Raw genomic sequence first — 14,849 nt, 5'->3', positions numbered from 1 at the left:
AACTAAAACCAGTTATTACATTATTAAACTACAAAATGGAACTAACACCGAACGTGTTAATTTAAATAAAACGTTTTTAAAACTTTAAACAGTTACTCACCAATGACGATTTCGATCAAAGAAAGAGAACATAAAGAAGACGTCTTCTAGCGCCAGCTCCGACAACCACGGCGAAGACTTCACGCGGAGCTCCAAAGGATGTCAGCACCTGATAGGATACTTGATGAAGAAATTCGGATGTTGGAATGTACCTTTGTCGCAACGTGCCCCTCCTTGCCCTACTCCCTCTGTCTCTTCATTTTGTGCTTGTGACATGGACAAATATACTTAAAATTACTGTTGATATCGCTTTGATGACGATTTCTCATCAGAATAACTGGGTCACTTCTATTACTCAACTGTAGCGGTAGCTGTCCACACGTTATACCAATTTTAGTTGTGCCCCTGAATATTTACACAATGGGGCGTGCTCAAGATTAATCTTGGAATGAGATTGTTGGATGTAAGATCCACCAGTTATACAAAAAAACGTTTTTTTTCCAAGTTCCCAACATGTTACAGCAACTCTTTACCATCGTCAGTGTGTTTCTGTTTTATTTAATCTGAAATGTGAACGTTTTTACTAAATGATTACAAGATTACTGAAATATTTAGTTCAAACAACAATTTTAACTAAATATTTTGTAATCATTTAGTAAAAATGTTCACATTACAGATTAAATAAAACAGAAACCAACTGATGATGGCACAAAGGTGCTGAAACATGTTTGGGAACTTGCAAAAACGGTGTTTTGCATAACTGACGGACCTTACATCCCACAATTTTAACTGCAAACACGTAAAACACAAGGAGCAAATCAAAATGATGAATATATTGTAATCAGATACTACACTGTTCTTTCCCGTTGTTATTGGCGTTATGTTAGGTTTATCCACGTTTAAGGATCGCTGCCATTCATCACGCTAAGTGGATATGTGTCCAACTCTTTCAGAAATTCGTTATGGTCATCCAACGGCGGTGCTTTCTTGCACCACAATTGCATCGCCAGCGAACAGTCTTAGTGAAGCTGCGACATGGTCCAGAATAAAGATAGTAGTACAGGACTACATTATTGACGATGCCAGTATGGCCTATTTATTTTAGGATTATATGAGGGTTGTCCAGAAAGTAAGTTCCGATCGGTCGCGAAATGGAAACCGCAGTGAAAACCACCAACATTTTATTTGAAACAGTTAGTTTCCACATACTTCTCTACATAGTCGCCGCTCCAACTTCGAGTTTTGTCGTGGTGTTGTATCAACTTTCCAATATCCTCGTCATAGAAAGCAGCCGCCTGTGATTTCGGCCAGTTATCTGCACTGGTCCGCAGCTCGTTGTCTGTGGAAAAATTTTGTATTTCTTGTGATGTATGTTCTTGTGAGCAGAGGTGAGACTCAGGGGGAGCCAACTGCGAACTGTATTGCGGGTGATCAAACACTTCTCATCGGAAATACTGCAGGAGCGTCTTCATTGCTCCTGCAGTGTGTGGCCGAGAATTTGCATAAACAAGGAACTGCTCGACAGCTGTGTTATGTGGGCTGCATGACACAGGCGAAATCTCTAACTAGGCCCTTATACTTGGCGGGAGACGCTATTCCCTATGCATCTTTACGTGCTCACTGTTCACTCAAAACTGATATGAGCGACGCGACAAAATCGACGGGCATACTAGAGACACTGCCCAACGCATCTATGCAAAGGTGTACGGGATTTTCCCAGTGGTTTCCATTTCTCGACAGATCGGAACAGCCGGCCGAAGTGGCCTTGCGGTTCTAGGCGCTGCAGTCTGGAACCGCGAGACCGCTACGGTCGCAGGTTTGAATCCTGCCTCGGGCATGGATGTGTGTGATGTCCTTAGGTTAGTTAGGTTTAACTAGTTCTAAGTTCTAGGGGACTAATGACCTCAGAAGTTGAGTCCCATAGTGCTCAGAGCCATTTGAACCATTTTTGAACAGATCGGAACTTACTTTCTGGACAACCCTCGTCTTATGCTTTGTATCTCTTAATCATATCCTAATACGATCACTGTGGACCGAAAACTATAATTCTTGAATGAAATTAAAGAATCAAATTCTGAAAAATCTTGTAGTGCTCTTTATCCTACGTGACAAATCGGTTATTTACATGTAAAGCGTGAAGGGTCCTACTACTCTTTCTTGGAGCATATCGGATGCTACTTTCTTTTCTGTGCAACATTCACCGTCCGATATAAACTAATGATTTCCACCAGTGAAAAATTTCGCTGTTAGTCGTATATTTACATAGACACTCCACACGATCGTATGTTGATTAACAGGTGACGCCTTTCGAAAACTGGGAAGTCATAAACTAACATCATCCAGCATATGAAAGATGTGTATGAATAAAGTGTGTTTTTCCTCAGTTCGTTGTCACATTTTGAGAGATGCTTATTTTCCTCCAGGAACGCCTAACAATTGTTGTTAGAATACGTTACAGAGTCTTGCAACGAACGCATGTTAGCGTTATTGATCTATATGATGGAGGACAGTTATTACACTCAAAAACAAAGAGCTGGTGCAACACGAAGGAATTATTCGAATGGGACGCAAATTGGTTGATGTGCTGTACATAAACAGACAAACAAGTAACAAATAGTTCCAAATTCAGGAAACTTTCATTCATTCAAGAAAAAGAACTTCACAAATTGAGTAAGTCAATAACTCATTGGTCCACCTCTGGCCCTTAAGCAAATATTTATTCGGATTGGGATTGATTGACCCAATTTGTTGGATGCTCTCCCGTTGGATATTGTGCCAGATTCTTTCAACTGACGCGTTAGATCGTCAAAATTCCGAGACGGGTGGAGGGGCCTACCCATAACGCTCCAAACGTTCTCAACTAGGGAGAGATCCGGCGACCTTGCTGCCCAAAGCAGGGTTTGGTAAGCACGAAGACGAGCGGTAGCAGCTCTCGCCGCGTGCGGGAGGGCGTTATCTTACTGAAATGTAACCCCAGATCTGCTTGTCATGAATGGCAACAAAACGGAACGTAGAATGTTGCCGACGTACCACTGTGCTGTAAGGGTGCCGCGGATGACAAACTAAAGGGTCCTGATATGAAATCAAATCGCAACACAGAACATCACTCATGATTTTTGGCCCGTATGGCGGGCAATGGTCAGGTTAGTATTCAGGCTCTGTCCAGTGCATCTCCAGGCACGTCTTCGCTGGTTATTAGGGCTCAAAAATGGTTCAAATCGCTCTGAGCACTATGGGTCTCAACATCTGAGGTCATCAGTCCCCTAGAACTTAGAACTACTTAAACGTAACTAACCTAAGGACACCACACACGTCCATGCCCGAGGCAGGATTCGAACAAGCGACCGTAGCGGTCGCGCGGTTCCAGACTGAAGCGCCTAGAACCGCTCGGCCACAGCGACTGGCCATTAGGGCTCAGTTCGAAGGGGGACTCATCACTGAAGGTGTTTCTATTCCAGTCAATGAGATTCCAGTCTGAAGACGTGTCTGGAGACACCTCGAGCAGTATTAGGATACCAAACTGCCTGTCGCCCGCCATACCCGGAGTAATGGTCTGGGGTGCCATTTATGAATGTGCACTTAGTAATTAGTTTTGGCCTGTTCACGTGTGACACGTCCGCTGCCTTGCTTCCCCACGACTCGACTGCTCATTGTTCTTTCTTCCCACGGCCAGCTAGGCTGTTCCGTTTGGGTTACCTGGGCAAATCCCCACCTTGCTACTTTCGTAAAATTAACTTGTACATTAACTTATATCCTATTTACTTTCATACATTATTTTTCCATCAACACATAGTAATTATATTTTTTTCATTCACTTATTACCTGTATTCCTTAAACACTACTGAATATTTACTAGGAGGGTACTGGTCGTATAGTGAGGTTTGCAGTACCGTTCGCCTTTTGGACGCTAGACAACTCTCCTTGCCTGTCTCCAGTCACTCGTGCCATCTCGTGCCATTCCTTTACACTAATACTACTGCTTTCAGAGCTTGTAGCATCTTGTAGCGTCCAGGTACCCTAACAGCACAGAGGTACGTCGATGATATTCTATGCTCTGTTTGTCGCATCATGGGCTTCCATGTCTGCAAGATAATTCTCTCTCACACACGGCGAGAGCTGCTACTGCTTGTTTTCGTGCTTGCCAAACCCTACCTTGACAGCAAGGTAGCCAGATCCCTCCCTAGTTGAGAAAATTTGAAGTATTACGGCAGAGCCCTCCAGCCCCCTCGCAATTTTGACGATCTAACGCACCAGTTGGATGGGCACAATTTCCCTCAAGAGGGTATCATGCAATGCCAAGACGAATAAATGTTTACATAAGGGGCAGCGGTGGACCAACGCAGTGTTGTCTTACTCAAATTTCGAAGCTGTTTCTCTTGAATAAATCACCAATTTTTTCTGAGATAGTAATCATTTGTTCATCTGTACATGTACATCACGATACCGATTTCCGTCCCGTTCGGATAATTCCTTCGCAGTGCGTTCTGTTTTTTTTTTTTTTTTTTTCGTTTTGTGTTAGAGTGTATACGCTACACACATACAAGCATATATCACATTCACAGAGTGCTGTTACAAGTACTGCTCGGCTACTGGGCGCCACGTGATTTACGGGCGCTGCTCGCGCTTGTGTGCCGCAGGCTGGCTGGCGCGCGGCACGTGGATGTGGGCTGCCGACGCCGCCGGCGGCCGGAGGCCCGGTGCCGGGCTGACCTGCCTCTGCACGCTGCTGCTGCTCGCCGGGGACCTCCCGCAGGCAGGTGAGTGGCGTCTCTGCCCACACCTGTCCTCATAAAGTCGCTGAAACCAGCGAAGCTTTCTGCGAACTGAGAGTCAAGGAAACAACACAGACCTTCCACCGAGTCCTTTCATATGGTATCACAACCGTTTTGTTGAAAGCCGCAGACGAACATCTCTACATTTCTGCCTGTTAGGTCAAATTAACTGTCACAGCTAAGGTGTGGAGTGAGCAGAAGCTGAGCTGATTTGGCAAGAATGATCCGGAAAACGCGACAGGGGTCTGTATAGTCCGAATTACATACAGAGTGGGCTCTACTCCTCCTATCAACAGTACACCAATGAGAGTCTACAATTGCCACTTCCCGGGAGGAAAGCAATATGTCTCTATGAAGGAAACTTGTCTTCTTTTCCTTTTCCTTTTGCCTTTTCCCGTTTCCTTATGGGGTCGGCATCTATACAAGTTGTGATTCAGAAGTTTCAAGACTTCAAGACTGATTCATTTCTGAGTAGGGTAGCGCGTGGGCCGGTTCCACCGGGTGGGGGAAATAGTGGGAGGGGGGGGTCTCAGGGAACGAACTGACGCTGCGTCAGTTGCCTCTGGAAACCTGGAGAGTGCGCATCGCTTGCAGCGTGAGTGTGTGTCATTGACCTCGGTCGGAAAGTGGGAGAGGCAGAAATGGAGCAGCACTTGGAGCAGCGTTATGCGATTAAGTTTTGCGTGCGATTGAACAAAACCGTCACGGAGATTCTCGGTATGATTCAAGAGGCCATTAAGGAAGAAGCCATGTCCGGTGCAATGGTTTTCATGTGGCACAAACGTTTCAAAGATGGCCGCGCGAATGTTGAAGACGATGACCGCTCTGGGAGGCCATCAGCAAGCCGAACGGATCAAAATGTGGAAAGAGTGCGGGAACTTTTAAACAATGGCCTTCTTTTACGCTGGAGTGCTCCGCCGCTTGTAGGATCGAGTGCGCCGCGTCCGCCCGGCGATCAAGGGCGACTGGATTCTTCAACACGAAAACGCGCCCGCTCACACGTCGCGCGCCGCCGCCGAAGTTTTAGGTCACGTTCAACGTGACAACACTGCCGCAGCCACTCTACAGCCCCGACTCGGCTCCAAGTGACTTTTTACTCTTCCCCTGAATCAAGACAGGCCTAAAAGGGAAGCGATTCGACTCCATCGACGACATACAGCAGGCTTCGACGAGAGACCTTGACAGCATGACGCCCGTGGCTTTCCAGAAGGGCTACGAACAGTGGAAGACGCGCTGGCAGCTATGTGTTGACGCTGAAGGATCATATTAGTCCGCTGTACTTAAATGTCCAGTACATTTATAGTTCTGAGTTAAGTCTTGAAACTTTTGAATCACACCCTGTATACATCGTTTTTGGCAGTATTAGCGACATTTGGTGACCGGATGCACTTGTGACGCCACCACTGCTTACAAAGGGGAAATATTTGTACCCTAGCTGTCTGCGTCTAGTATAGATCTCATATTCAAGGATGATAACGTTTCCTAAGTGGTGGAATAGCGTGTTACTTAGGCGCTACATGAATACCACACCTGTATTTACCTAGCTAGATGTGGGATAACTCCTAAGAACCACATCTAGGCTTGCTGGTTCATCAGCCCTCGTCGATCCGGGACTGGCTAATCTCGCTGTGTTTCACAAGCGTACAACTTAGTGCTCTCAACTATCCAGGTAGTCTGCGAAGGAAACACTTCTGGACACGAAAATCTGGCGTATTCATGAATAAACGAACCTCGTCCCTAATTACGGCTAGGAATTGATCCTGTGACGCGCTACAGAGGCCTATACTATACGTGAATTTCTGAATTTGTGTGTGGATTTTGTAGGAGACGGAAATTCGCCGCGGAGAGTAGAGTGCTGCGATGGCTGCCTGCGGACTGTGTTTGTCACTGCAACGTCACAACTTCTTTCCTTAAACATCAGTTTGCAATTCAATCAGACTATAGAGGCAAGAGGATTATGAGTGACATAACCAATTATTAACTACTTGCAGGACCATGACTTTACTGTCATGCGAAAAGGTACGAGATTTTCACATGCCATGGGGTGACTGGAATTGGCGAAGCCGCATTTAACGTATAAATCCACCCTTTTCTCACACCTGTAGCAAGTAGCGTAAAGGGTCCTCAGTTCTGCTCTGCACAGGGACGATGAAAGTGCGCGAACTGAGTGCGAATCAGCGTCCACTGTTAACGAAGTCTGAATGACCGCCACAGAATTAGTCTGGCCGTTGGCCAGAATTGCTTTACCTCGTACAACAGCGAGGGTACGTTCACAGGGTCCTGATGTCGCTCGTTACGTACAGAAGTGGCCAAGAAGCTAGATGTCTGCATTTAGCCAGAAGTGATATAGTATGTAGTTATTAAGATGTAGATCAGAACCGCTAAAAATCTTATTGATTGGTAACTGACTTCTGCAGTGGGAGCAGAATTGATGAGTTCACTAATAAGACTAATTAATCATTATATATACTCGATGTGTTGTACGCTTGAATACGACTCTCTCAAAATGCCGACGGAATAAAACTGCAATTAAATAATGCATAGGACATCAGCTTACTAGCTCAGTCATATGATCGTGTTGATAAACCCGTAGGTTAACGTTAGTTCCAGACGTAGTCTGGTCGAGACCCATTAGAGGCGGTGGCTGTTAATGGAGTTTGGTTTCAGGAACTTACCTCTGGCCTAAGCCATTTCCTTACAGGGGCCTAAACAATGTGGCTTCTGTAGGAGGTAGTATGTGAGGTTGAGCACCTAGAGGGATGAATAACAACAAGTAAAAGCTTCGTAACTGCACAAAACTTACGCATGAATAGAGGAAAATGTTTAAGAAGGATTTTTGTTTGTCAGTTGTTTGACCACAATTGATTTACGGTAGAATTATTGAGGTCATTATGATTACTTACCACGACAAAACAATTCTACCTGGTCTGTTAGATCTATGAGGCAGGTCAAACTAAAAGAACAATGTAATAATTCCGATTCCAAGGAAGGAACGGCAGGTGAGAATATTACAGAACCGCCACTCTTAAGAGATATGGTTTCAAAATAACGATATTAATTAAGAGAATGGAAAAACTAGTAAAAACCGACATCGAATACGACCACTTTCGGTTCAGCAAAATGCACGAACATACGAGACAGTACTTCGACCTATCTTACAAGACGGACAAGAACAACAAAACCTATACGTGTACTATTTGCAGATTTGGAAGTCTTGAGTGGAATACAGTGCTTGAAATTCTGAAGTTGGTACGGATAAAATACAGAGAGCCCAAGGTTATTTGCAACTTGCACAGAAACCGGACTAGAGTTTAAAGAGCTGAAGGCATGAAACGGAAATAGTATTTGAGACAGGATTGTGAATGGGGCTATCGTCTGTGCCAGATTGTATTCAGTCTGTACATTAAGCAGTAAGGAGAACCAAGGAGAAATTAGGAAAAAGGAATCAAAGTTCAGGGAGAAGAAGTAAAAGTGTGTAATATGCACCTGGAGGATCAAATGATCGGCTGAAAAGAGGTTGTAAGATGAATTTCAGCAAAAGCAAAACAATGGTACTGCAATAGTAGAATTAAATCATGTGACGCTGAGGCAATTAGATTGACAAATGATACAATGAAAGTAGCGGATGAATTTTGCTAATTGGGTTGCAAATTAATGCATGATTTAGAGAGAGTATATAATGTAGACTGGCAGCTGCAAGAAAACAGTTTCACAGAAAGAAATTTTGTTAACATCGAAATCGATTTCAGTGTTGGGTTATCTTACCAGAAGGTCGAGGTCTAGAGCGTAGCCTTGGACGGAAGTGAAACGTGGACGACAAACAGTTTAGAGAAGAACATAGCGAAGGTTTTGAAATGTAGTGCTGCAGGAGAATGCTGAAGATTAAGTGGGTAGATCGGATAACTAATGATGAGGTACTAAATTGAATTGGTAAAAAAGAAATTTGTGGCCTCATGAGGCGGCAACGAATTGTCAATTTGGTAATGGAGGAAAGTGTGAGTCAGTGCTTGACTACAGTGGAAAGACTAAATAAATGTGGTCTGTAGTAGTTAAACAGAGATGCAGAGGCTTGCGCTGGATGTAGTAGATTGATGATCACGCAACAATACTTTATATCAATGTTACATGGTTAGTTCTTCGATCAAAACATTGGACCTCCATATAAACAAATAATAATCTGATTCAAATTGGAGGGGGAGGGTGGAGAAAGGGACGGAAAGTGACGGGAATACTGATATCAGCTGCATCAAGACTTTGTGCGGCATCAGTGGCGATGAGTGAAAATGCTTGCTGGACTGGTGTTGGAACCCAGGATTTCCTGCTTAGTCCGCAGTTGCTCAAAATGGCTCTGAGCACTATGCGACTTAACTTCTGAGGTCATCAGTCGCCTAGAACTTAGAACTAATTAAACCTAACTAACCTAAGGACATCACACACATCCATGCCGGAGGCAGGATTCGAACCTGCGACCGTAGCGGTCACGCGGTTCCAGACTGAAGCGCCTTTAACCGCACGGCCTCACCGGCCGGCAGTCCGCAGTTGTGTTAACTACTGCACCACCGGTATGCAGTGTTCATCACAACTGTGCGGACTTTCTCTGCAAGCCTCACGGCCGACCCACACTCCCATGCTCCACCTATCCACAGTCCCTGTACAAGTCCTCAATGCTCGCTACTCTGAAATTCCCGCCAGGAGGTCACACGTACCTGTGCGCCGGCACTAAAGAAGGCGGATCCATCGCCCATTTTTTTTCTTTATTGTGATTTCATTCCCCTGCCCCATATAGGCAGGGGAGGGCTGTCAGCGGCACAATCCGCCGCCTTTCAGCCGAGTGACATGTTGTTGTTGTTGTTGTGGTCTTCAGTCCTGAGACTGGTTTGATGCAGCTCTCCATGCTACTCTATCCTGTGCAAGCTTCTTCATCTCCCAGTACCTACTGCAACCTACATCCTTCTGAATCTGCTTAGTGTATTCATCTCTTGGTCTCCCTCTACGATTTTTACCCTCCACGGTGCCCTCCAATGCTAAATTTGTGATCCCTCGATGCCTCAAAACATGTCCTACCAACCGATCCCTTCTTCTAGTCAAATTGTGCCACAAACTTCTCTTCTCCCCAATCCTATTCAATACCTCCTCAGTAGTTATGTGATCTACCCACCTTATCTTCAGCATTCTTCTGTACCGAGTGACATAACAACTTAAAATAAGAATAAAATGTTACATACATAAGGCGAGAAAGGGGAACTTAAAACAGAATAATTGGAGAAAATGGAGGTAAAAAAAAGACTAACAAGGAGACGTTCATGGGGGACAGTTAAAAGTCACCAGAAAGTTAAAAAAACACAGTTGGCGAGTCTTCAAAACTCAGAGAAGACACTGAATGGACATGCACACGTTAAAATTCGGCCACAGTAGTAAAAACACTCCGGAACAACACATTTATAACCCACTTGGAGCACACACGATGAAGAATAAAACTGCCAGGCGGGACCTGCCGAGGGAAAGGGCAGAGACGATGGAAAAGGAGGGGAGAGCATGGGATAGCAGGGGAAGCGGCGGGATGAAGAGAGGAGGGGCATCAGTGGATTCACGAAGAGGCAGGAGACACGTGGGGCGGGAGAGGAAGAGGGAAGACAGGGCAGGAGGGAGTGCAGAGACACGGAAAGGAGGCACAAGAGATGGAGGGGGAGTAGGAGGGGGAAGCCGCTCAGGAGGAGGGAGGGGGAGGAGAGGGAGCCCTGAGGAGGAGGCAGGATGATGGGGTTAGAGTTGGTAGGAAAGGTAGATGTCAGGGCGAAGCTCATCATCCAGGAGGGGTAGACGGTGGAAGTTGTGTTGGGAAAGGAGATGGAGAGAGGGTGGGACACGATAAAGGCACGGTAACTGGTTGGGGGTGGAGAGGAAGGGAGACACAAGGGGGTGAGGGGGATCAAGGCGGCGGACAGTATATAGTGTGCGGATGTGTTCGAGGAAAAGGAGAAGGTGGGGGAAGGGGACGAGGTCGTAGAGGATGCGCGTGGGGGACGGAAGGCGGATGCGGAAGGCGAGATGGGGCGCATGGCGTTCGAGGATTTGGAGGGCTTTATAGAACCGGGGAGGGGCGGAAATCCAAGCGATGCTGGCATAACAGAGGAAGGGGCGGATCAAGGATTTGTTGGTGTTAAGGATGGTGAAAGGATGCAGACCCCACGTCCAGCCAGACAGGAGTTTCAGGAGGCGGAGACGGTTGTGAGCTTTGTTTTGGATGGTAAGCAGATGGGGAGTCCAGGTGAGGTGGCGGTCGAGTGTGAGGCCAAGGTATTTGAGGGTAGGAGTGAGGTGGATAGGACGGCCATAAATGGTGAGGTAGAAATTGCATGATACTTGCTTTCCGCACCCTCGGCAGGTCTCCTCAATTTTATAAATGGCACCTGTACTATAGAAGACGCCGGCAGCCATTTGCAGCAACAAGCATCAATACTCAACTAAAGTTTTATTCGGTGGTTTTGATCAAGTTAGAATTAGAATATTATTATAATGAAGTTTTAATACCACCTTACAGAGTTTATTAAATGAAATATGCCCATGAGTGGGACATAGACAGGTGATTAACTGAAATACGCATACCAAATATTCTGTGAAATGATAAGGGAATATGGTGTGGCTGGGAGAAGTCACTGTAACATATTTATGTAATAACACAATCACATTTATTCAATAAACATTACCATCTCAAATATTCCCTCTCACTTATCACGGAATGCTAGCGTGATACAAATAGTATAATATCTACGTAAACTTAGTTAAACATCCGGCTAACATGTGCCGTGAATCGACAATGACTGCCGCCTGCACATTTCTATCATCATTTAGCCACACACACACACTAACATTCACTCTATTCATTTTCTCTAACAGATAAAAGAGGAAGGTTCCCATACACCAAGTGGGACAACATTGGGAGAGAGCACATGGTTCCCACTGTAACTTTAATTCGGGCAAGTCCCGTCTTCACGTTTAACTAACTCCGCGAGTTTTACTGGATACTATGAAGGAACAATTAAATCACACGCGTGAATTTACATAGAAGATCCAGCTCGATCACGAAAGGTGATTACGTCGAGCTGAAGCTTCTCACCAAGAAATGCACGGGGTCTGCGGACCATGTGTTACTAATCTCTCCACAATCAGTAGTCAATAAACACATTTAAATAAAATACACTTTGCATATATACTTCACACTCACACTGAAATGCAAATTGAGCAATTCTGAGTATTACTCGGCAATGAGCGCCTGTTCACTCCCAAGTGCAGTGAACACAATTCCCATGAAATTACTTGGCAAAAGAAATCATCTCCCTATCTCTCCTAACCGAGATGATTCTAGGAAATACCATAGTGGCTTTCCTCAGCAGGGAAGCTGCTTCCAAGTTCAAAGTGAACATGGAATTCTAAATCTTCGCTAACCATCGGAGCGATAGAGCAGAGCGTGCTTACTCACCCAGGTCTTCCCAGCAACAACCCCGATACGGTCTCCCTCGTCCGGGTCCACACATCGTGGCCGCAAGGACTCAGAGATACCGCACACGGTTATTTGCCAACCTAACGAGCGCTAATGACGCGCGTAGAGCTTATGCCTCTCTGGCCCAGTGCAGTCGCGCTCTACTAGATTCGAGGTTGGCTACACTTCCACTATGCCTATAGCACACCCACAGCCGACATCTCACGCATACCTCATCATACGTTCGCATTCACACTTTGCAGACAATTACCATATCTAATATTAAAATGATCGTCTATATTTAAATAACCGTATCTTACTAATTATCATCAGGCTCTTCCCTGAGTGTCGGAAGGGCACTCAGGTGTCTTTAGTTGTGGGGTCGAGCCATGTAGCGGCTTACATGGAGCCGTTACAAAATCATGGAGGCGGAAGGAGCGTGTGGTGCGGCCTATGATGATCGCCTGGATCCATCGCCCATCAAGGCGAATCAGTTATATGAATGTGTGGTGTCTGCTCTTTAGGACACGTCTGAAAGAACAGACACAGCCAATATTCTGCAATTTTACCTCTACTACTTCAAAGGTTCTTCCTTGCACTGTGATACCCAAATCATCAATACAGGGTGGTCCATTGATAGTGACCGGTCCAAATATCTCACGAAATAAGCGTCTAACGAAAAAACTACAAAGGACGAAACTTGTCTAGGTCGAAGGAGAAAACCACATGGCGTTATGGTTGGCCCGCTAGATGGCTCTGCCATAGGTTAAACGGATATCAACTGCGTTATTTTTAAATAGGAACCCCCATTTTTGTTACATATACGTGTAGTACGTAAAGAAATGTGAATGTTTTAGTTGGCCAATTTTTTCCGCTTTGTGATAGATGGCGCTGTAGTAGTCACAAACATATGGCTCACAATTTTAGACGAACAGTTGGTAACAGGTAGATTTTTTAAATTAAAATACAGAACGTAAGGTATGTTTGTACATTTTATTTCGGTTGTTCCCATGTGATACATGTACCTTTGTGAACTTATCATTTCTGAGAACGCATGCTGTTAGAGCGTGCTTACTTGTAAATATCCCATTAATGCAATAAATGCTCAAAACGATGTGCGTCAACCTCAGTGCATTTGACAATATGTGTAATGACATTTCTCTCAACAGCGAGTAGTTCGCCTTCCGTAATGTTCGCACATGCATTGACAATGCGCTGACGCATGTTGTCAGGCGTTGTCGGTGGATCACGATAGCAAATATCCTTCAACTTTCCCCACAGAAAGAAATCCGGGGACGTCAGATCCGGTGAACGTGCGGGACATGATATGGAGCTTCGACGACCAGCCCAACTGTCATGAAATATGCTATTCAATACCGCTTCAACCGCACACGAGCTATGTGCCGGACATTCATTATGTAGGAAATACATCGCCATTCTGTCATGCAGTGAAACATCTTGTAGTAACATCGGTAGAACGTTACGTAGGAAATCAGCATACATTGTACCATTTAGATTGGCATCGATAAAATGGGGGCCAGTTATACATCCTCCCTTAATGGCGCACCATACACTAACCCGCCAAGGTCGCTGATGTTCCACTTGTCACAGCCATCGTGGATTTTCCGTTGCCCAAAAGTGCATCTGTCATCGTCCCGTAATTTCTCTTGTGTCCAGTGGCAGAACTGTACACGACGTTCTAAGTCCTCGCCATGCAATTCCTGGTGCATAGAAATATCGTAAGGGTGCAATCGATGTTGATGTAGCATTCTCAACACCGACGTTTTTTAGATTCCCGATTCTCGCGCAATTTGTCTGCTCCTGATGTGCGGATTAGCCGCGACAGCAGCTAAAACACCTACTTGGGCATCATCATTTGTTGCAGGTCGTGGTTGACGTTTCACATGTGGCTGAGCACTTCCTGTTTCTTTAAATAACGTAACTATCCGGCGAACGGTCCAGACACTTGGATGATGTCGTCCAGGATACCGAGCAGCATACATAGCACACGCTCGTTGGGCACATTGATCAGAATAGCCATACATGAACACGATATTGACCTTTTCTGCAATTGATAAACGGTCCATTTTAACACAGCTAATGTATCACGTCCGCACTGGCGGAATGTTACGTGATACCATGTTGCGACTATTACAGCGCCATCTATCAGAAAGCGAAAAAATTGGTCAAACTAAAACATTAATATTTCTTTATGTACTACACGAATATGTAATAAAAAATGAGGGTTCCTATTTTTTTAAAAACGCAGTTGATATCCGTTTGACCTATGGCAGCGCTATCGAATGGGCCAACCATAGCGCCATCTGGTATCACCCTTGAAGCTAGACGAGTTTCGTTCTTTGTAATTTTTTCTTTTGATGCTTATTTCGTGAGATATTTGGCCCGGTCACTATCAATGGACCACCCTGTATAGAGAAAATATTGATTGTATGTATGTTGAACATCATGGGAAGTAGAACAATTCCTTGAGAAATGCCGCTTTTATGCTTCCTCGAGCGACTGTTTTTCCCTTCTAGAATGACGTAGAATAGTCGTCT

General features: G+C 45.1%; 1 protein-coding gene across 1 annotated transcript in view; it reads left to right on the top strand.

Annotated features, from left to right (window-relative positions):
- The first annotated feature begins 4,784 nt into the window (after positions 1-4,784).
- The window catches only part of LOC126262986 (opioid-binding protein/cell adhesion molecule homolog), a 133,834-nt gene continuing 123,769 nt past the window's right edge, over positions 4,785-14,849 (top strand). The window contains exon 1 of the mRNA XM_049959940.1: positions 4,785-4,796. The gene's annotated coding sequence lies outside the window, so the exon portion shown is untranslated. The remainder of the gene's footprint in view (positions 4,797-14,849) is intronic.

The sequence above is a fragment of the Schistocerca nitens genome, chromosome 6 (genome assembly GCF_023898315.1).
Source record: "Schistocerca nitens isolate TAMUIC-IGC-003100 chromosome 6, iqSchNite1.1, whole genome shotgun sequence".
In the NCBI taxonomy this organism is placed as follows: Eukaryota; Metazoa; Arthropoda; class Insecta; order Orthoptera; family Acrididae; genus Schistocerca; species Schistocerca nitens.
This window is presented reverse-complemented; position numbering and strand designations above follow the sequence as displayed.